Source organism: Paroedura picta, chromosome 15 (genome assembly GCF_049243985.1).
Source record: "Paroedura picta isolate Pp20150507F chromosome 15, Ppicta_v3.0, whole genome shotgun sequence".
NCBI lineage: Eukaryota > Metazoa > Chordata > Lepidosauria > Squamata > Gekkonidae > Paroedura > Paroedura picta.
In genome coordinates, this window is record NC_135383.1 from 8,013,606 (window position 1) to 8,036,953 (window position 23,348).

Genomic DNA, 23,348 nt, shown 5'->3' on the forward strand with positions numbered 1-23,348 from the left:
TCACCTACTTTTCCTCTCCACACAGCAGGCTCCCTTGTGAGGTAAGTGAGGCAGAATTCCATTTTAAAACTACATAGTGTAGCTATTGTGCTGAGAGGGCTTAGGGAAAAAGAAGAAGATGGAAGAAAGAAAATAGAAGATAGAAGGCAGAAGAGAGAAGAATGAAGGCAGAAGGCCGAAGAGTGAAGATAGAAGGCAGAAGATAGAAGGTAGAAGAAAATAGAAGACAGAAGGCAGAAGAGAGAAGATAGAAGGTTGAAGGCAGAAAGAAGGGAGAAGATAGAAGGCAGAAGGCTGAAGACAGAAGGCAGAAGAAAGAAGGCAGAAGCCAGAAGACAAGGCAGAAGGCAGAGGGATTAGGGAAGAAGAAGAAAACAGAAGAAAATAGAAGATAGAAGGCAGAAGAGAAGATTGAAGGCAGAAGAGTGAAGATAGAAGGCAGAAGAAAATAGAAGACAGAAGGCAAAAGAGAGAAGATAGAAGGTAGGAAGCAGAAGAAGGCAGAAGGCAGAAGAAAGCAAGAAGACAGAAGGCAGACGATAGAAGGCAGAAGGCAGAAGAAAGAAGGCAGAAGGCCGAAGAGTGAAGATAGAAGGCAGAAGATAGAAGGTAGAAGAAAATAGAAGACAGAAGGCAGAAGAGAGAAGATAGAAGGTTGAAGGCAGAAAGAAGGGAGAAGATAGAAGGCAGAAGGCAGAAGATAGAAGGCAGAAGGCTGAAGACAGAAGGCAGAAGAAAGAAGGCAGAAGCCAGAAGACAAGGCAGAAGGCAGAGGGATTAGGGAAGAAGAAGAAAACAGAAGAAAATAGAAGATAGAAGGCAGAAGAGAAGATTGAAGGCAGAAGAGTGAAGATAGAAGGCAGAAGAAAATAGAAGACAGAAGGCAGAAGAGAGAAGATAGAAGGTAGGAAGCAGAAGAAGGCAGAAGGCAGAAGGCAGAAGGCAGAAGGCAGAAGAAAGCAAGAAGACAGAAGGCAGACGATAGAAGGCAGAAGGCAGAAGAAAGAAGGCAGAAGAAAGAAGGCAGAAGAAAGAAGAGAGAAGGCAGAAGAGAGAAAAGGAAGACCTGGGGTTTTGTAACCCACTTTAATCCTCCTTGAAGGATTCTCAAAGTGGATTACAATCACCTACTTTTCCTCTCCACGCAGCAGGCACCCTTGTGAGGTAAGTGAGGCAGAATTCCATTTTAAAACTACATAGTGTAGCTATTTTGCTGAGTGGGCTTAGGGAAGAAGAAGATGAAAGAAAGAAAATAGAAGATAGAAGGCAGAAGGCAGAAGAGAGAAGAATGAAGGCAGAAGGCAGAAGAGTGAAGATAGAAGGCAGAAGATAGAAGGTAGAAGAAAATGGAAGACAGAAGGCAGAAGAGAGAAGTTAGAAGGTTGAAGGCAGAAGAAAGAAGGCAGAAGGCAGAAGATAGAAGGCAGAAGGCTGAAGACAGAAGGCAGAAGAAAGAAGGCAAAAGACAGAAGACAAGGCAGAAGGCAGAGGGATTAGGGAAGAAGAAGAAGACAGAACAAAACAAGATAGAAGGCAGAAGAGAAGATTGAAGGCAGAAGAGTGAAGATAGAAGGCAGAAGAAAATAGAAGACAGAAGGCAGAAGAGAGAAGATAGAAGGTAGGAAGCAGAAGAAGGCAGAAGGAAGAAGGCAGAAGGCAGAAGAAAGCAAGAAGACAGAAGGCAGACGATAGAAGGCAGAAGAAAGAAGGCAGAAGAAAGAAGAGAGAAGGCAGAAGAAAATAGAAGAAAATAGAAGATAGAAGACAGAAGGCAGAAGAGAGAAGATAGAGAAGGTTGAAGGCAGAAGAAAGAAGGCAGAAGAAAGAAGGCAGAAGAAAGAAGAGTGAAGGCAGAAGAAAATAGAAGAAAATTAGAAGAAAATAGACAGAAGGCAAAAGAGAGAAGGCAGGAGGCAGAAGATAGAATGCAGAAGGCAGAAGGCAGAAGGCAGAAGACAAAAGGCAGTATATAGAAGGCAGAAAAGACAGAAGATAGAAGGCAGAAGAAAGAAGAGAGAAGATAGAAAGCAGAAGGCAGAAGAAAGAAGGCAGAAGACTGAAGACAGAAGATAGAAGGCAGAAGACAGAAGAGAGAAGAAAAGGAAGACTTGGGGTTTTGTAACCCACTTTAATCCTCCCTGAAGGATTCTCAAAGTGTATTACAATCACCTACTCTTCCTCTCCACACAACAGGCACCCTTGTGAGGTAAGTGAGGCAAAATTCCATTTTAAAACTACGTAGTGTAGCTATATTGCTGAGAGGGCTTAGGGAAAAAGAAGATAGAAGAAAGAAAATAGAAGATAGAAGGCAGAAGAGAGAAGATTGAAGGCAGAAGAGAGAAGAGTGAAGATTGCAGGCAGAAGGCAGAAGATAGAAGGTAGAAGAAAATAGAAGAAAATAGATGAAAATAGAAGACAGAAGGCAGAAGAGAGAAGGCAGAAGAGAGAAGGCAGAAGACAAAAGGCAGAAGACAAAAGGCAGAAGACAGAAGATAGAAGGCAGAAGGAAGAAGAAAGAAGAGAGAAGATAGAAGGCAGAAGAAGGAAGGCAGAAGGCAGAAGGCTGAATACAGAAGGCAGAAGACAGAAGACAGAAGGCAGATGTCAGAAGAAAGAAGAAAGAAGGCAGAAGCCAGAAGGCAGAAGAGAAGATTGAAGGCTGAAGGCAGAAGAGTGAAGATAGAAGGCAGAAGGTAGAAGGCAGAAGAAAGAAGGCAGAAGGCTGAATACAGAAGGCAGAAGGTAGACGTCAGAAGAAAGAAGAAAGAAGGCAGAAGCCAGAAGGCAGAAGAGAAGATTGAAGGCTGAAGGCAGAAGAGTGAAGATAGAAGGCAGAAGAGAGAAGACAGAAGGAAGAAGGACGAAGAGAGAAGATAGAAAGCAGAAGGCAGAAGGCTGAAGACAGAAGATAGAAGGCAGAACACAGAAGAGAGAAGAAAAAGAAGACGGGTTTTGTAAGCCACTTTAATCCTCCCTGAAGGATTCTCAAAGTGGATTACAATCACCTACTCTTCCTCTCCACACAACAGGCACCCTTGTGAGGTAAGTGAGGCAGATTTTCATTTTAAAACTACATAGTGTAGCTATTGTGCTGAGAGGGCTTAGGGAAGAAGAAGAAGATAAAAGTAGATAGAAGAAAGAAGATAGAAGGCAGAAGACAGAAGAGAGAAAAAAGGAAGACCTGGGGCTTTGTAACCCACTTTAATCCTCCCTGAAGGATTCTCAAAGTGTATTACAATCACCTACTCTTCCTCTCCACATCAGGCACCCTTGTGAGGTAAGTGAGGCAGAATTCCATTTTAAACCTACATAGTGTAGCTATTGTGCTGAGAGGGCTTAGGGAAGAAGAAGAAGATAAAAGTAGACAGAAGAAAGAAGATAGAAGGCAGAAGACAGAAGAGAGAAGAAAAGGAAGACCTGGGGTTTTGTAACCCACTTTAATCCTCCCTGAAGGATTCTCAAAGTGGATTACAATCACCTACTCTTCCTCTCCACACAACAGGCACCCTTGTGAGGTAAGTGAGGCAGATTTTCATTTTAAACCTACATAGTGTAGCTATTGTGCTGAGAGGGCTTAGGGAAGAAGAAGAAGATAAAAGTAGATAGAAGAAAGAAGATAGAAGGCAGAAGACAGAAGAGAGAAAAAAGGAAGACCTGGGGCTTTGTAACCCACTTTAATCCTCCCTGAAGGATTCTCAAAGTGTATTACAATCACCTACTCTTCCTCTCCACATCAGGCACCCTTGTGAGGTAAGTGAGGCAGAATTCCATTTTAAACCTACATAGTGCAGCTATTGTGCTGAGAGGGCTTAGGGAAGAAGAAGAAGATAAAAGTAGACAGAAGAAAGAAGATAGAAGGCAGAAGACAGAAGAGAGAAGAAAAGGAAGACCTGGGGTTTTGTAACCCACTTTAATCCTCCCTGAAGGATTCTCAAAGTGTATTACAATCACCTACTCTTCCTCTCCACACAACAGGCACCCTTGTGAGGTAAGTGAGGCAGAATTCCATTTTAAAACTACATAGTGTAGCTTTTTTGCTGAGAAGGCTTAGGGAAGAAGAAGAAGATACAAGAAGATAGAAGGCAGAAGACAGAAGAGAGAAGAAAAGGAAGACCTGGGGTTTTGTAACCCACTTTAATCCTCCCTGAAGGATTCTCAAAGTGTATTACAATCACCTATTCTTCCTCTCCACACAACAGGCACCCTTGTGAGGTAAGTGAGGCAGATTTCCATTTTAAAATTACATAGTGTAGCTATTGTGCTGAGAAGGCTTAGGGAAAAAGAAGAAGATAGAAGAAAGAAAATAGAAGATAGAAGGCAGAAGAGAGAAGATTGAAGGCAGAAGGCCGAAGAGTGAAGATAGAAGGCAGAAGGCAGAAGATAGAAGGTAGAAGAAGAAAATAGAAGACAGAAGGCAGAAGAGAGAAAGCAGAAGGCAGAAGGCAGAAGACAAAAGGCAGAAGATAAAAGGCAGAAGACAGAAGATAGAAGGCAGAAGGAAGAAGAAAGAAGAGAGAAGGTAGAAGGCAGAAGAAAGAAGGCAGAAGGCTGAATACAGAAGGCAGAAGACAGAAGGCAGAAGGCAGACAGGCCAAAGAAAGAAGGCAGAAGCCAGAAGGCAGAAGAGAAGATTGAAGGCTGAAGGCAGAAGAGTGAAGACAGAAGACAGAAGGCAGAAGAGAGAAGGCAGAAGGAAGAAGAAGAGAGAAGATAGAAAGCAGAAGGCAGAAGAAAGAAGGCTGAAGACAGAAAATAGAAGGCAGAACGCAGAAGAGAGAAGAAAAAAAAGATCTGGGGTTTTGTAAGCCACTTTAATCATCCCTGAAGGTTTCTCAAAGTGAATTACAATCACCTACTCTTCCTCTCCACACAACAGGCACCCTTGTGAGGTAAGTGAGGCAGAATTCCATTTTAAAACTACATAGTGTAGCTTTTTTGCTGAGAAGGCTTAGGGAAGAAGAAGAAGATACAAGAAGATAGAAGGCAGAAGACAGAAGAGAGAAGAAAAGGAAGACCTGGGGTTTTGTAACCCACTTTAATCCTCCCTGAAGGATTCTCAAAGTGTATTACAATCACCTATTCTTCCTCTCCACACAACAGGCACTCTTGTGAGGTAAGTGAGGTAGATTTCATTTTAAAACTACATAGTGTAGCTATTGTGCTGAGAAGGCTTAGGGAAAAAGAAGAAGATAGAAGAAAGAAAATAGAAGATAGAAGGCAGAAGAGAGAAGATTGAAGGCAGAAGGCCGAAGAGTGAAGATAGAAGACAGAAGGCAAAAGATAGAAGGTAGAAGAAAATAGAAGAAAATAGATGAAAATAGAAGACAGAAGGCAGAAGAGAGAAGGCAGAAGGAAGAAGAAAGAAGGCTGAAGGCAGAAGGCAGAAGGCAGAAGAGAAGATTGAAGGCTGAAGGCAGAAGAGTGAAGATAGAAGGCAGAAGATAGAAGGCAGAAGAAAGACAGCAGAAGGCAGAAGGCAGAAGAAAGAAGAAAGAAGGCAGAAGCCAGAAGGGAGAAGAGAAGATTGAAGGCTGAAGGCAGAAGAGTGAAGATAGAAGGCAGAAGAAAGAAGGCAGAAGGCTGAATACAGAAGGCAGAAGGCTGAAGGCAGATGTCAGAAGAAAGAACAAAGAAGGCAGAAGCCAGAAGGCAGAAGAGAAGATTGCAGGCTGAAGGCAGAAGAGTGAAGACAGAAGGCAGAAGAGAGAAGGCAGAAGGCAGAAGGAAGAAGAAGAGAGAAGATAGAAAGCAGAAGGCAGAAGAAAGAAGGCAGAAGGCTGAAGACAGAAGATAGAAGGCAGAACACAGAAGAGAGAAGAAAAAGAAGACGGGGTTTTGTAAGCCAATTTAATCGTCCCTGAAGGATTCTCAAAGTGGATTACAATCACCTACTCTTCCTCTCCACACAACAGGCACCCTTGTGAGGTAAGTGAGTCAGATTTCCATTTTAAAACTACATAGTATAGCTATTGTGCTGAGAGGGCTTAGGGAAGAAGAAGAAGATAGAAGAAAGAAAATAGAAGATAGAAGGCAGAAGAGAGAAGATTGAAGGCAGAAGGCAGAAGAGTGAAGATAGAAGGCAGAAGGCAGAAGATAGAAGGTAGAAGAAAATAGATGAAAGAAGACAGAAGGCAGAAGAGAGAAGAGAGAAGGCAGAAGGCAGAAGACAAAAGGCAGGAGATAGAATGCAGAAGACAGAAGATAGAAGGCAGAAGGAAGAAGAAAGAAGGCAGAAGCCAGAAGGCAGATGAGAAGATTGGCTGAAGGCAGAAGAGTAAAGATAGAAGGCAGAAGATAGAAGGCAGAAGAAAGAAGGCAGAAGGCTGAATACAGAAGGCAGAAGGCAGAAGGCAGAAGAGTGAAGACAGAAGGCAGAAGGAAGAAGGAAGAAGAAGAGAGAAGATAGAAAGCAGAAGGCAGAAGAAAGAAGAAAGAAGACAGAAGGCTGAAGACAGAAGATAGAAGGCAGAACACAGAAGAGAGAAGAAAAAGAAGACATGGGGTTTTGTAAGCCACTTTAATCCTCCCTGAAGGATTCTCAAAGTGGATTACAATCACCTACTCTTCCTCTCCACACAACAGGCACCCTTGTGAGGTAAGTGAGGCAGAATTCCATTTTAAAACTACATAGTGTAGCTTTTTTGCTGAGAGGGCTTAGGGAAGAAGAAGAAGATAGAAGAAAGAAAATAGAAGATAGAAGCAGAAGAGAGAAGATTGAAGGCAGAAGGCCGAAGAGTGAAGATAGAAGGCAGAAGGCAGAAAAGATAGAAGGTAGAAAAAAATAGATGAAAGAAGACAGAAGACAGAAGAGAGAAGGCAGAAGGCAGAAGATAGAAGGTAGAAGAAAATAGATGAAAGAAGACAGAAGGCAGAAGAGAGAAGGCAGAAGGCAGAAGACAAAAGGCAGGAGATAGAATGCAGAAGATAGAAGGCAGAAGGAAGAAGAAAGAAGAGAGAAGATAGAAGGCAGAAGAAAGAAGGCAGAAGGCCGAATACAGAAGGCAGAAGGCAGACGTCAGAAGAAAGAAGAAAGAAGAAAGAAAGGCAGAAGCCAGAAGGCAGAAGAGAAGATTGAAGGCTGAAGGCAGAAGAGTGAAGATAGAAGGCAGAATAAAGAAGGCAGAAGGCTGAATACAGAAGGCCGAATACAGAAGGCAGAAGGCAGACATCAGAAGAAAGTAGAAAGAAAGGCAGAAGCCAGAAGGCAGAAGAGAAGATTGCTGAAGGCAGAAGAGTGAAGATAGAAGGCAGAATAAAGAAGGCAGAAGGCTGAATACAGAAGGCAGAAGGCAGAAGACAGAAGGCAGAAGGCAGACGTCAGAAGAAAGAAGAAAGAAAGCAGAAGCCAGAAGGCAGAAGAGAAGATTGAAGGCTGAAGGCAGAAGAGTGAAGACAGAAGGCAGAAGAAGGAAGAAGAAGAGAGAAGATAGAAAGCAGAAGGCAGAAGAAAGAAGACAGAAGGCTGAAGACAGAAGATAGAAGGCAGAACACAGAAGAGAGAAGACAAAGAAGACCTGGGGTTTTGTAAGCCACTTTAATCCTCCCTGAAGGATTCTCAAAGTGGATTACAATCACCTACTCTTCCTCTCCACACAACAGGCACCCTTGTGAGGTAAGTGAGGCAGAATTCCATTTTAAAACTACATAGTGTAGCTTTTTTGCTGAGAAGGCTTAGGGAAGAAGAAGAAGATAGAAGAAGATAGAGGAAAGAAGATAGAAGGCAGAAGACAGAAGAGAGAAGAAAAGGAAGACCTGGGGTTTTGTAACCCACTTTAATCCTCCCTGAAGGATTCTCAAAGTGGATTACAATCACCTACTCTTCCTCTCCACACAACAGGCACCCTTGTGAGGTAAGTGAGGCAGAATTCCATTTTAAAACTACATAGTGTAGCTATTGTGCTGAGAGGGCTTAGGGAAGAAGAAGAAGATAGAAGAAAGAAAATAGAAGATAGAAGATAGAAGGCAGAAGAGAGAAGATTGAAGGCAGAAGGCCAAAGAGTGAAGACAGAAGACAGAAGGCAAAAGATAGAAGGTAGAAGAAAATAGAAGAAAATAGATGAAAATAGAAGACAGAAGGCAGAAGAGAGAAGATTGAAGACAGAAGGCCAAAGAGTGAAGTTAGAAGACCGAAGGCAAAAGATAGAAGGTAGAAGAAAATAGAAGAAAATAGATGAAAATAGAAGACAGAAGGCAGAAGAGAGAAGGCAGAAGACAGAAGACAAAAGGCACAAGATAGAAGGCAGAAGACAGAAGATAGAAGGCAGAAGGAAGAAGAAAGAAGAGAGATGATAGAAAGCAGATGGCAGAAGAAAGAAGGTAGAAGACAGAAGGCAGGAGGCAGAAGGCAGAGGGCTTAGGGAAGAAGAAAACAGAAGAAAATAGAAGATAGTAGTTAGAAGAGAAGATTGAAGGCAGAAGGCAGAAGAAAAATTCCTTTTTACAACTTTATAGAGTAGCTATTTTGACATGTGTGCTTAGGGTAGAAGAAGAAGATTGAAGAAAGAAAATTGAAGAAGGCAGAAGACAGAATACAGGTGACCGAAGAAATAAGGCAGAAGACACAAGAAAGAAGGCAGAAGAGTAAAAGAAGAAAGAAAAGGAAGACCTGGGTTTTTGTAACCCACTTTAATCCTTCCTGAAGGATTTATAAAGTGGATTATAATCGCCTACTCTTCCTCTCCTCTTCAACATCCTGCCGGGCGATCCTGTCCAAAGGAAAGGACCCGTAATGGATAGATGTGTTAATTCCCCCTCCCCCCTTACGAAGCATCCTCCCTGTTGATTGAATGGCCTCCAGGCAAGGAGGAAGGATGCCCCACCCTCCATTTAACCTGACAGTGCAGGCTTCGCTGGCTGCCTGAATTGGGGCCGAGAAGGAATTTTTCCCTGTGGAACCCCAGATTGGCATGAGGGGGACCTGGGTTTTTGCCTTCTTTGCACTGCCTTCATCCTGAGTTGCTCTTTCTGGCCTTGCAGCTCCCGATGAGTCAAATGGTGGGTGCTTCCGAGAGGCACCATCATGTGCAATAAAACCATGGCTGTTTTTTAAACCTATATTTTGTTGTCTTCGTCTTCGTCTTTTTTTTTTTGTCTGAGGGCAAGTTCTTTTTTCTTTTTTTGCACTTCCTTTGGGATGAAGGCTTAGGTCACCAGGAATGGAACTGGGTCAAAGGGACTTTGGTAGGGGGGGGGGACTGTCAATTGGGCTGTACCACTGCTGACTGTGTGTGTGTGTGTGTGAGGGGTGGCTGCCCTTGATTAATTTTGCCTGAATATACAAAAAACAAACAAACATTAGAATAGAGTTGGAAATGATCTCCTGGGTTATCTAATCTAACCCCCTGCATCATGCAGGACACTCCCAACCCTGTCACTGAAATACTGTCACCTGCCACCCCCTTGAACCTTCACAGAATCAGCTTCTCTGTCAGAAGGCTAACCAACCTTTGATAAAAAATGTCCAAAGATGGAGAACCCACTACCTCTCAAGGAAGCCTGTTCCACTGAGAAACCATTGGCTTTGGTGCATCCCTCCGGGGGATGAGAGAACAACTCTGCTCCGTCCTCTACATGACACCCTTGAAGATGGCTATCAGATCCCCTCCCAGTTGTCTCCTCTCCAGGCTAAACAGACCAAGCTCCCCAACCTTTCCTCCTACGTTTTGGTCTCCAAACTCCTCACCATCTTTGTTGCCCTCCTCTGGACATGCCCAAAACTGAACACAGCATTCCAAGTGAGGCCGAATCAGAGCAGAGTAAAACAGTACCATCACCTCCCGTGATCTGGACACGATACTCCGTTTGATACAGCCCAAAATACCATTTGCCTTTTTATCCACCAAGTCACACTGCTGACTCATGTTCGATGTCTGGTCTATTAAGACTTCTAGATCCTTTTCACACATACTACTGCCAAGACAACTTAAAATATAAATCTGCAAAATGAAGGTTCTGTTCCAGACAGCTTTGTTCTGCCCCCTTTCTTCTGTGTGAAAGCCTTTTGAGTCCCTAAGGGACTATTCAACACAGGTATTCCCACCTGTAACCTGAACATTCTGCACCTGTATTCTGCAGTCTGTTCTTCCCTTTTCAAATGCTAGAACCTCTAAACCCCAGATCAGTAAAATAGTCTCATCTGAGATAATAATAGGGATGCCGGCATCCAGGAGGGACCTGGGGATCCTATGGAATTCCAGCTCCTTTCCAGACAAGCATCGGTTCCCCTAGAACAGCAACAAAGCTCTTGGTTTCCATGATAGCTAGACAGAACCTCCATGATCAGAGGCAACATACCTTCGGATGGCAGATTTTCTTCAACAGCGGAGCAAAACTTGAGCTGTTCTTTGGTGACGAACGTGTCTGCATTCCGGTGCCAACGTATTACGGTTACTCCCCATCAGAGATTATTTCCGTTCTCAGTTGAGCGACAGAAGTACCCATCCATGGCAAACAGGGTTCACTATTTTTGTAAAGGAGACAATTGGTACACTGTTCTGCTCAAACGTGGGCTAGATCCAAACATTTCTCCTCAATCCTCCTACTTGTTATAGAACCTGTCCCACGTGGCTTTTGTAGATGGAAGTGTCATTCATCCCCACCCCAGTTGAACCTGTTTCGGTGGTCAAAGGGGACTAGAGCTCTTGCACTCTTTCTCTCATGGAAACCCTGGTTGGATCCAACCCATGTGAATTAGAATGGGCAGCTCAGTGTCTTAACAAGAATCCAGGTGGCTGACTATGGAATCAGGGTATGCAACATTTGGGAAGAAGGCTGAAGGTCCAAGCCCACCACGAACTCTACCCCAACGCCCGTCTCCTAGCCTGGGTTGTCCTCTCCTCCCCCTCCCCACCTTTCAAGGCTCATGTTTGCGAGAGGAACAGTGCCGGACCTCGGCTCCCGAGGGGAGAAACACCAGCTGAGACAAGGCGGTAGTTAAACTTTGTAAAGTAGGAGAGGAGAGGTGTTGTTATGGTAACAAATTGCTTGTATTCTCCAAAGGAAGCTTGGGTTCTGTTTTAATAAGGGAAGAACCGTAGGGAAGGTAAAGGGATAATAATAATTTTTTTTAGGGGGGAAGAATTCTTTAAATGAGACGTGAATTGCTCCTTCTCATTCAGCGTGTGGCATGTAACAGCTCAAAAGGGAGAGACGACGGCATTTATAACTAGGCCGCCAGCGAGGTGGGGGGCCGGGGGTGCTCGAGCATGCTGACCGAGTTACCAGAAGAAGAAGAAGAAGAGCTAGTTCTCATAGCCACTTTCCTGTGCCCTAAGGAGTCTCAAAGCAGCTCGCCATCACCTTCCCTTCCTCTCCCCACGACAGGTGCCTTCTGAAGTAGGTGGGACTGAGAGAGTTCTGGGAGACCAGCAGCTGGCCCAAGGTCACCTTTTTCTTCAGGGGAACGGATTTTAATTGGAGATCAATTGCAATCGGAGATCTCCAGGTGCTACCTGGAAACTGGCATCCCTACCTGCCAGCTTGGTTAGAAGCACAAGCTCCTAATCTGGTGAGCTGGGTTGGATTCCCCTCTCACCCGCATGCAGCCAGCTGGGTGACCTTGGGCTCGCCATAGCACTGATAGAGCTGACCAAGCAGTTCTCCCAGGGCTCTCTCAGCCTTGCCTCCCTCACAGGGTGTCTGTGGTGGGGAGAGGAAAGGCAAGGCGATCGTAAGTCGCTTTGTTCCGCAGATCCTGCAAAATGGAGCTATTCAACCAGGCTTATGTTCAAGGCCAGAAATAACATCTCCCATATAAGCCTGGCCTCCCCGCTAGGAGAAGGAGGGAGAAGGGAATGCTGAAGATTAACTCTGGCTACAACCCTCCCCTGTTGGGATTTTGGTCGGGGGCATAAACGATGATGTTTTAAAACTTTAACTTTTGTATTTGTTTTTGCGCTGTTACCCGCCCTGAGCATTGGAAGGGCGGCATTTAAATAAAAATTGTTGTTGTTTTTGTTGTTAGCCCATCCACATATCTAGTGCTGCAGTAGTTCCACACTCAGAGGCCAGTTAGCAAGGGACCAGGCTGCATGGTTCTTCCCCCCCCACCACCCTCCCACCCCCGGCCAGCAAAGGTGCATTGTCTCATCAGCACGCCAGCCGACGGATTGTTCAGGAGCGTAGTAATTAGGAACGTGCCAGAAACTGGGTATTAATAGAAGCACTATTAGAGGATTTATGAAGAGTTTAAGACACCGCTGGTTCTCTTGGCGAAGGGCTTGTCTGCTTAAGAGCAGTAATTGCCTATTACCGGGCAGCTTCGGATGAGATGCGGAGCGATACAGTATATATTTAAGGAGCGAGACCCCAGAAGGAGCCACCCGTCTAAGCTTTCCATCAGGAGAGCTACGTAAAATCTCCAGCACCGAGGGAGGGGTGAGGTGGCAGGAAGAAGCAATGCAAGGAGATCTCTGGGAGTCCTGGATTCTAATTGTGCTTACAATAACTGTCCTCTGCAATACTGTCCTCTGCAATAACTGAGCTTGGATCTGCCATTGATGCTGTGGCGATGAGAGAGCCAGTGTGATGCAATGCTTAAAAACATGGGATTAGAATCTGGGAGATGGGCTCGAAGAGTTGGGTTTTATACCTTGCTTTTTACTGCCCGGAGGAGTCTCAAAGCAGCTTACAATCGCCTTCCCTTCCTCTCCTCACAACAGGCACCCTGTGAGGTCGGTGGGGCTGAGAGAGCTCTGACCAGACTGCTCTGTGAGAACAGCACTATCAGGGCTGTGACTAGCCCGAGGTCACCCAGCTGGCTGCGTGTGAAGGAGCGGGGAATCCAACCCGGCTCGCCAGATTAGAAGCCACCGCTCTTAACCACTTCACTGTGCTAGCTCGAGACGATCTTGGGCCTGTCACACGCTCCCTCTCAGCCTAACCTGCCTCACAGGGTTGTTGTGCGGTTAAAATGGAGGAGACACGCCTCTTGGAGCTCCCACCGGAGAGACAGCCAGGATATGAATGAAGTAAATAAAAACAGAAAGCAAAACGATGGCCGTGGGTGCTGGAGAGGGCTGGGTTGTGTGTTTTGAAGCCCAGTAACTCCCAACACAGCGGCAAGAAAAGGTTGCGCAGATCTGTGGCTTTTATGAAAGGCCGTTTTGCCGCAGCCGCTGCTCTGAGCTTCACCGTTTGCATTTCTAAAGCCCCCTCGGGAGGTTTGTTCAACAGGATAAAAAAAATATATTTCAAACCATCTCCCTCCCCTGGGAAATGGCGAGCATCTAATCGCAACTGGCGTGCCCTCCAAAAGCATTGGACGCTTCTCCCAAACATCCCGCATTTGCTTTGAAGTTGTCGGCTTTTCGACTAAATTGGCTGCCACCCCAGATGCCTGGCGACCTTTCCTGCACGGCCCGCCGCAAGGAGAGCTATTTCGAATGCTCCCGAAAGGACACCTCCTGTAGAGGAGAATCGGAAAAACGACACGGGTGCTCAGCTGGACTGCCAGTCTCCAGAAGTGGTCGGGATGGGATGTAGGGTGGAACAAGGGGAGGAAAACAGGTTCAGGGATGCCAGGCCTAGAGCAGCAGCCTCTATCCACAGCCTCTGCTCTGGAGGGCGGCAGGAAGAAGAATAGCCAAATGTTGCCATTGGGTCAATTGTAAGACACCATTTCTGGGGCACGTCTACATGGGACATCCTGCTGACCATGTGCCACTCTAGCATTTACCGGAAACTCTATGATTCGACTGGATTCAGCCCAGAAATTATGTCATGCCAGCAACATGGCGACACGTCCCTTTGCTAAGATTAAACCTGGGCCAAGGACGCAGAAACATGGAGGGCCTTTGAGCTTTCACAGTGAGGAGGGGGGTTGTCAGGGAGGAAGAACAGACACCCTGTGAGGTAGGCAGGGCTGAGAGAGCTCTGGAAGAACTGTTCTGCAAGGACACACTTTAAGAGAACTGAGACTGGCCCAAGGTCACCGAGCTGGCTGCACGTGAAGTGGGGAACCTGGCTCTCCAGATGACAGGCCGCCGATCTTAACCACCGCGCCAAGCTGGCTCTCACACTAAGCAGGAGAGGGAAGGAAATAAGTTACGCCTCAAAGAGATTGAGGGGAAGCGACTTTCGCTCTTTGCCTCCCGATAAGCTTTTCCCCCTTGCATAGGCCAAGGTACTTTCAAGCGATAGGCGGCTATAAAGCCATGGGAGCTGAAGCAGGAAATATTTTCCTCTCAATCATGACAGCCAGAAAGATACCCGCTCCCCTCCCTGACTTTTTTCTGTTCCTCACCTTCCTGGAAAGGACCTGCTTGATCTGCTTCTACGATTCCATCCGTCGTCCTGTCCCCGGAATCGGGAGGATTATGTGCTCTGAAAGAAGAGATAAGGAGATCTGAAGAACTCCAGACGTTCTCTCGTTCGAGTTTTCGCCTGGAAACGATCCATTTGGGCAAGGCAAAAATTCACCCTCTAGCTTCATCCCCGCCCCTGATCCTGTTTGCCACAGATGGTCTCCCCTGAGACTGTGGCTTCAATGTTATTTTGGTCCCATTCCCCACACTTGAGTCCAGCCAGTGATTGTGCTTGGCATTGTTCTCCCGTTTTGTTCTACCTTGCCGGCCTCCAGGTAGTAAAACGAAAAATAGGACTGACGAGACGGCTGATGGATAACAAAAAAAAAAATTAATATCCAAAATCTCTTGTGCTCATATTTCCCGTTTTCATTGCAAACCCTTTTTATTGATAACTTGCCCTTTCCATCTAATACAGTTCACGTATATTTCACCGTTGAACAATTTCCAACTATTATCATCTCAATAGACCAGGTTTTCTCAACCAGGGTTTCGTGAAACCCTGGGCTTCCTTGATGCCCCTGGGAGGGTTTTCTGAATGGGTGGGAATGAATTAATTTTTAATCTATTTTTAAACAATTGTTAACCACTTCCCCCCTCCCAAAATGGCCAATGTTGAGCCTGGAGGGAGTGGAAAAGGGAGGGGCCCCAGGTGGGTGTGTCCCCAGCGATGCTTCCCAACCATATTCTGCACCATCTCTTGAAACCTGAAGAATGTTTCAGGGGTTTCTCAGTCGTAAAAAAGTTGAGAAAGGCCGCAATAGACCATTGGTTCACCTTGTCTTCTGGAGGATCCCTTGTGGTCCCATTTCCCAGTTCCCATTTCCCAATGCTTAGAAATTGTTAAACAGAATTCCCAAGTGATTTTCCTAACTGCAGAACCCACCTCTTGTTTCAGAAACAGAATACCCAAGGAAACAAATCTTGCCTCCAACTTTGCCTCCTTCTTGCTCATTTCCATGTGACACAGATCCATGCAATTCCAGAAGGAGAGCGATCTGGAGACCAGACACCTCCCTCCCTTATCCTGAGCTGTGCATTTTCTTTTGTTTGCTCCTGTTAATTGATGCCTTCTATTCATAGCTGATTAACAGGACCAGGTTTTACTCATCTGCATGAAATTTGCATAAAGAGAAATCGGGAGCAACTGTTTGGTGGCTGCCTAAAGATCTCATAGAATCTTTGATCCTACGAGAGGCAGGGCAGCTGGAATACCAATTGGCTCTCCGTCTGGTCCTTCCGTTCCAATCTGTCCTCGCCTCCCTCATGACCCCTCTGGCTGAAATGATAAATGGCGACGAACGATAATAGAACGGTCACTATTAGCATGGGCCCCAGAGTTTCTCTGGCTGCAATAGCTGAAGCAAATCTCCGGCTTGGATGAACCTGGAAGGGGTTGCGCCTGAATCTCGACAACTCCCGACTTCCCCCAGACAGAGGAGGGGTCAGTAACAAGCAGCACTTGAAGTGGCCTGATCCTGGCTCAGACCTCTGGTCCGTCAAAGTATTGCCTGCTCAGGCTGGCAGGGGCTAACCAAAGGTCTCAAGCAGAGAGATCTCATCATCTCAGCAGGGACGGGCCTAGTTAGTACCTGCTGCCGAAATCCAGGGTTGCTCAGCAGAGGACACCAATGGCCAACCACCTCCCTCTCTTGCCTTGAAAACCCCATCTGGGGTCACCATGGGTCGACTGCTGCTTGATGGCCATTTCTAACACCAGCAGCTGATCGGGGGAGAGGTTCTCAACTGTTTCCCCTTCTTTTCCCATGGAGCCCCCATCCCACCCTGTTTGATTAGGGATGCCAATCCCCAGGCGGGACCTGAAGATCCCCTGGAATTATTGCTTATCTCAAGCTGACAGAGATCAGTCCCCCTGGAGAAAATGGCTGCTTTGGAGGGTGGGCTCCATAGCATTAGACTCCACTGAGATCCCCTCCCAACCAAAAATCCCACCCACTCCGCAAATTCTCCAGGTGTTTGCCAAACTAGTGCTGGCAACCTTCCATTTGATGTAAACAGCTATATCAAACTCTGGGAGGGAGGAAAGGTGGATCACCATCTCTCCCTCCCCCCCCCCCGCCAATTCTACCCTTTTAACTGTGCTCCCCTCTCCCCCCAATTTGCCATTGTTTAACCAAAATCTATCTCCAAATGACTCGCTCCAGTTTTACTTGCAAGGAAGGGCTTTTTAAACCAACCAACAGGTTTTACTTCCAAGTTTAGGATTAGGGTGGGGCGGCAGGAGCTCGGTCCCGAGTTAAAAGATGGGTCTGGCTGCATTTTCATTTAAAGAAGTAAGGGTAGTGGCGGGGGAACGGGGAAAGACTAAAAAGCAATTTAAAAACCGACTAGTTAAAGGGAAAAGGTCACCCAGGAGTGTAAATATTTAAGTACTTTAATCAATAAAGGTATTTGTCATGCAGCCTGAGAGGAACATGGTAATTCACTCGACAGAGGAAAACATGTGTTGCCAAAAATGCATTAATCACTTGCGAACACAGCCTGGAGCATTTCTTGGCTGCCAAGGGCAAATGGAGACACCCAAAGTTCTGTTGGTATTTGCACAATTCAATACATTTCAGGGGGCGGCGCTAGGTTAACCTCGCTCTTCATCCAGCCACCCAGCCACCCATCCAGCCACCCACCCCTCGGAATATTGTGTTAAAAGCCCTAATCCTGGACAGAGCAAATGTACATCCTTTGGTACCAGTTGTGAAAATGTGCTCCGTTTGTTCAGCTTCTGCTGGCAGTAAGGAAATGGAAACTCTGCAGAACAGCTAGGGTTGCCAGCTATGGGTTGGGAAATACCTGGAGGCTTTGGGGGTGGAGCAAGAAGTGGGCAGGATTTGAGGCAGGGAGAGACCTCAGTGGTGTAGAATGCTATAGAGCCCACCCTGCAAAGCAGCCCTTACCTCCAGGGGGACTGATTGCTCTAGTCTGGAGATGAATTCCAGCTCTAGGAGTCTATGATTGTAGTTTTGCAGTGGAATGGGCTGCCTAAGGAGGTGGTGAGCTCCCCCTCACTGGCGGTCTTTAAGCAGCTGCTGGACAGAGACTTCTCCTGGATGCTTAAGGCTGATCCTGCATTGAGCAGGGGGTGGGACTAGATGGCCTGTCTGGCCCCTTTGAACTCTATGAGTCTGTTAAGAATGGCACTGGAAGTTCTTTTGCAAGCAAAGCAAGTACCCTTACTTATGCTGTACATTCATATGTCCCTGGGCACATACCATGCCAGGCTCTTGGGTGATGAACGGTGTACTCCTATGTAGAATTCCTCGCTTCTGGAGTCAATACGCTTAGAAAGGCGCAAGTCTGCTTAGGGCTCTCCCTGCGACGTGACTCCCCCCCTGGCACAAATAAAGGTAATTGTATTCCACGGGGGGAGGGGGGGATGAAGAAGGAGAATGCGCTCCAGAAGCACCAGTTGTTCATTATACTTCCAAGAACGTCATTATCCCACTCGGCAGGGTCCACCCAGCCAGTCTGAAGCCGGTCGCGGGGATCAGAGACTAATATCGGCTCTCGCCTCGGTGATTTGATTTCTTTTGGGCCGAGGAGGACTCGGTTTCGAGCAGAGCATGGCAGATTAAAAGCAGAATTCTGACCCCGGGGAGGTGACTCCGCTGTCTCGCTCGGCAGACGAGTGCGGAGGAAATGGAATAAGTTCCAGCGTGCTTTCAGAGAGTGCCCCGGAATTTTCCGGCCACGTTCGGGCAGGAGTGCAAAATAATTGGAGACAGAGAGACAGGCAAAGAGGGCAGGACTGTCTGATGGCATCAGACCGAAGGTTCAGGCATTTACAGTCACTGATCCGAAGCTTCTCCAAAACTAGGAACGTTGACGTCCGTTCTCTCCCTGGTCCCTGCCCTTCTTAGGCTCCGCCCCCAATCCCCAGGAATTTTCTAACCCAGGGGTAGTCAACCTGTGGTCCTCCAGATGTTCATGGACTGCAATTCCTATGAGCCCCTGCCAGCAAACGCTGGCAGGGGCTCATGGGAATTGTAGTCCATGAACATCTGGAGGACCACAGGTTGACTACCCCTATTCTAACCCACAGCTGGCAACCTGACAACTCCGTAATCTCAGAAGGTGAAAGCAGGGCCTATGAAGATGACCATAATGGCCCAAAGACCCACCTGGTTTAGCAACAAGCACTTCCCCTGGATGGTGGTGGTGGGGATCCGGCAATCTGTCTAACTCAAGCTTTCTCCTCTTTGTTTCCTGAAGCCCCCAGTCGTGAGCCTGTTCATTTAGATGTTCGGTGATTGTCTTCGAACTGCTTAGAGGTGACCTTGTTCCCCGCCTTACTCTGCTCAATCACTTGGCGGTAACCCTGTAAAAAGTGGAGACAATTTACGGCTTAAATAATTTATCCCGATCCAGTACAGAAAGTCTTTCGAAGAGATTCATCAGCTAATAAAGAAAATTGATCCGGAGAGCCAAAGTCAATAAGAGGTGAGAAGAAACATTGCTCCATTTGCATATAGGTTTATCTTTGGGGGAAACGCAGCCTTCCGCAAATCCCCGGCCGCTCCGTTACGCCTCTAGAATCTAAGATCATTTATAAAACGTAGCCCGCTAGATCAGGAAGCCACATGACTAGATCTGAATTCATGCACATCTTTTGATGTTCTGTTGGGATTTCAGAGATCCTAACCTAGACTTTCTCAGCTTTTTTTACTGTTGAGGAACCTCAGACATTATTCAGGCTTTGAGAAACCCCAGAAGTGGTACAATCGTGCAGAATATAGCTGGGGAGCAGAGCTGAGGACACGTCTCCCCAGGGACCCCCCCATCCCACCCCCTCCAGGCCCATCATCGGCCATTTTGGGAGGGGGGTTGACATGACCACAAATGGTCATATCAGCCGATAGACATTTAACACATTTTAAAATTTAATGAACTCCCACCCCTTTGGGAACCCCTGATTAGAAAAGCTTGCCTTAACCCTATGCATTTTCCAGATTTTGAATTATGCAGCGCTGTTTCTGATGTGGGACTGGTGCTTTCGTAACCCCATTCTTGATTTGCAGATCTTGATGTGGCAGTTTGCCATACCTTTCACTTCCTTCTGTTCATTTGCAACACCTTTCACTTCCTTTTGTTCATTTGCAACACCCTCTCCTGGACATGCCGATGCAAATGTGCATATTGATCAAGTGCTGCAATGAAACTCACCCTGGCCGTATACACGGTCGTATCAAGACGCTGAGCTGGGCTGCTTCATTCTCTATGCTTGACTACTGTAATGCATTCTGTATGGGGCTGCCCTGGGAGACCCTGCAGAAGCTTCAGCTGGTACCAAATATGCTTGCTTGTGAATGGGAACAAGCTGGTGTGAGCACATCGATTTAATCCCCGTCTAGCTAGATCCATCCATGCCATGTTTGAAGGCAGAACAGGTCCTCAGTACGAAAAGAAGACGAAGGCCCAAAGTGAAATTGCAAACGGGTCCTTGCAAATGAAGTGCAAAATTGGATGGGTAAATACCTCATACAGAAAGACGTCAAAGCGTATATAGAATCGGGGAAGTCACTATCATTCAAACATAATGAGCTTCTGGATTGGATCCTTGTTCCAAAGCTTCCTTATTATAAAAACTATTTCGGTGGAACATGAATTGCTGTTTTGCAGGAAGCGAATTGCTCCTGGAAGCAGCGGAATCCCAGTTTAGGACCCAAATCAGAAGCATTTAAAGTCACAGGATTACTGTGGGACTAATCAGATGTTATAAACATGTTTCAATATCTTTCTTGATGAGGTATTTAACCGATGCGGTTTGTATTTTTCCTGCTGTACATATCTACAATTAAAAAAAAACACACAATATTTTGAACCCCAGTGATTCATCCTACAGCAGCCTTGAGCTCTGACAACTGCAATCCACTCTAGGACTGCCCTTGAAGACAATTTAGAAGCTTTAGTTGGAATTAAACGTGGTGGCCGGACTTGCCCTACAGTGAACCAAATGGAGCTTGCTCCACCAATCCTGCATTCTTGGTCTGCTTCTAAGCTATGGAGGCACAGCTCGAAGGCCCATGATCCCTAAGACTGGTTGTGTCCAGCCCAGTACTGTGTGCATTCCGTTCATGGCGGCTGGCACCAGTTTTGTGACGACTCTGACCAACAAATTGGAATGTATTTTAATCCATTTTATCTGCCTTCGCTAACATCAATGGCAAAAAAGACAGGATCTAAAGAAAAAGGGTCATATCTCCATGGCAGAGAGGATACATAGAAGGGCCCATGCTCTGTTGCTGGCATCTCCAATAGAAAACAGAGCTGAGATTCTGGCCAGGGATGGAGAAAGATCTCTCTCTGCCTGACCCTCGACCGTCACTGCCAGTCGGCACAGACATTGCTGAGCTAGGTGAACAATGGCCCAACTCAGGACAATTGTGTTGCATCTGTGCCAAGCTATCAGGCTTGCCATGTGGTGCCATTGTCTTGGTTTTGTCTGGATTCTGGGCATCCTACCCACTTGGACCGCCAGCTAGGCTGGATTTCCGAGCTTTCACCATGCACAGATCCAGAGATACAAGGCAAAACAGCGGTCTCCTGCCCAACTGATTAATGAGAAACAAGCCGGCCCCTGCCTCCCATTGTTCTAACCAATGGGCCGAGTCAAATCTCTGATTGACACGCTTGCTTCATCTCTCCCCGGACAGCTCTGCTGTTGTCCAAGAAGGTGGCCTGGCGTGAATGAAAGAAGCTTCCACTGATTTTTCCCTAAATCTCTCCCCCCCCCCCCCATCGCTAGTTGCCAAGAGCAGGCACAAAGCAACGGGAGAACAGACAATGGAACAACAGATACACTTGATTTGCATAACGAGCAAATGATTTGTATGCTATGCAAATCGAGCCACCTGGATTTGAGGAACGGGAAGATGGCAGCTTTACCGGTTTGGATATGAGCAGTTTCATGCGTGGGCTGTCCCACTTCTGACTCTGAGGACAAGGAAGATGTTTGACATTGCCCTCCTTAGGGCAAGCCCGATCCCATGAAAACTTGGAAGCACAGAATCATAGAATCCTAGAGTTGGAAGGGGTCATACAGGCCATCTAGTCCAACCCCCTGCTCAACGCAGGATCAGCCCAAAGCATCCAAGAAAAGTGTGTATCCAACCTTGAAGACTGCCAGTGAGGGGGAGCTCACCACCTCCTTAGGCAGCCTATTCCACTGCTGAACTACTCTGTGAAAAATGTTTTCCTGATATCTAGCCTATATCGTAGTTTAAACTCATTACTGCGCGTCCTCTCCTCTGCAGCCAACGGAAACCGCATCCTGCCCTCCTCAAAGTGACAACCTTTCAAATACTTAAGCAGAGGCAGATCTCTTGGCTACATTATACACCCATGTGTTACATGATAGATAATAAATAAATGCTGTTCTCAGCCCATGGCATTCAATCAACTTAGAAGGATGTAGCTCAGTTTGGACAGCACTGGAAGTGCAAATGCATGTGAGCCAGATCTCTGCTTGCGTCCAAAATACTGAAAATGGAAAGTCTAGACCAGGTTTGGCTCCGTGTTTTAAGGAGTCCAGGGTGGAGAGCACCAATATGATTATTGTGCAACAATTACTTACTCACACGGAGCACACCAGGGGGTGGGCAGGATCAAGCTGGGTTTTTCAGAAGCCAGAGAGCCAGGAAAGGTGTTTTCCAAATTTCAAGCCCACCAGATAGCGCAGAAATTAATTCCTCTGATGCTGAGGGGAGAGACACAGAGAGACCGAGAGCAGGAGGGCTATAAAATTAATGAGATATTACTGAATGAAGGATAAACAATTAGGCATATTAAAAAAGAAGATAAATGTAAACCTGTTGTCATCAAAACCACAGAAACTAATTAAACCGAAAATTACAGCACAACTGTGTGAAAACAAAAAAAGAAAAAAGAAAATGGAAGACGAGGGATGGAGGGGGGGGAAACGGAGGGGGAAAATTAACGGACTTAATATCGCCTTGACATTATGATTATTAACAATGGGAGGCGGGGAGAGAGTTGATTAAATTCATTCATTTTCACATACTTTTGTGTACACAAAACGTTCCGGGAATATCAAGGTAGGGGAAAGACTAGGGGGGCGGAGATTGTCAATCCACAGTCCACACTTGGGGTTCAGTTGTTGGCGGGAGGGAGTTGTAGGGCAAACCCAGAGAAGGAGTTGTTTCTGGAAAGGTCATTTCAGGAGCACGGAGGGAGAGAGAGCCCAGATCAATGGAGTAGAACTGAAGGTGTGTGTGTGTGTGTGTGTGTGTGTGTGTGTGTGTGTGTGTGTGGGCCTCAGAGACTGGTAGGGTCCCCCTGGCCACCCATGGGGAACAGAAGGCTAGGGTTCCTAGACCAAGGCTGGGAAACTTCTAGAGATTTGCGAAGAGGGGACGACTCTGAGGAGAACAAGTTTAGTTAGTTTAGCTTATTATATTTCTATACCGCCTATCCCAGAACCAGTTCTGGGCAGTGCATATACAATCTATTTTTAATAAATTAAAATAGAATTAAAGCAATTCAAAATAATGGTAAAATGTCTTTAAATTAGCTGTTAACAGAAAATAAGTAAGTGGTAAATAATCTGTTAATAGTAAATTAAACGGTAAATAAACTGTTAAGGAACAGGGAATCAAACCTGCCTTTCTCCAGAGTAGAAACTGCCCCTCTTAAACATTACATCACTAGCCCAGTCAAGTATTTCCCAGTGAATGTATGACATCATGGAACTACACAGACGCCATGTTCTGCAACATGATAATGTCATTGAGGGCAAAGTGAGAGTGAAGGCAAGTGAGGGCAATGTAAACAAGCAACGTTTTTTTTAAAGCTGAAGTGTGTCCAGATTTCAGAATCTGAGCTTTGCCTTTCTTTGACACAGAATTAAGCTAGGTCTAGTAGCTCCTCTTGAAGGCACAGACCCCAATTTTGTGAACCAAACACATAGCAAGTGTTTGTAATTAGTGATGGATGGTAAAATTACCAGTGTCAGGCCATTAATTGCTGACCATTGAAACCCCTTCCACTAAGGACCATCGCTTGTCATAAATC

General features: G+C 46.1%; 1 long non-coding RNA gene across 5 annotated transcripts in view; it reads right to left on the reverse strand.

Moving 5' to 3' along the window:
* LOC143824726 (uncharacterized) overlaps nucleotides 1–23,348 on the reverse strand; it is a 62,675-nt gene that overhangs the window by 33,903 nt on the left and 5,424 nt on the right. For 4 of the 5 annotated variants that reach the window (XR_013226849.1, XR_013226847.1, XR_013226848.1 and 1 more), the window contains exons 4-7: nucleotides 21,892–22,014; nucleotides 18,440–18,636; nucleotides 14,243–14,322; nucleotides 10,294–10,459 (exon numbers count right to left, since the gene is read on the reverse strand). This is a non-coding gene — a long non-coding RNA (uncharacterized LOC143824726). Of the gene's footprint in view, nucleotides 1–10,293; nucleotides 10,460–14,242; nucleotides 14,323–18,439; nucleotides 18,637–21,891; nucleotides 22,053–23,348 lie in introns of all 5 variants that reach the window. The other variant, XR_013226851.1, reaches the window with a different exon arrangement.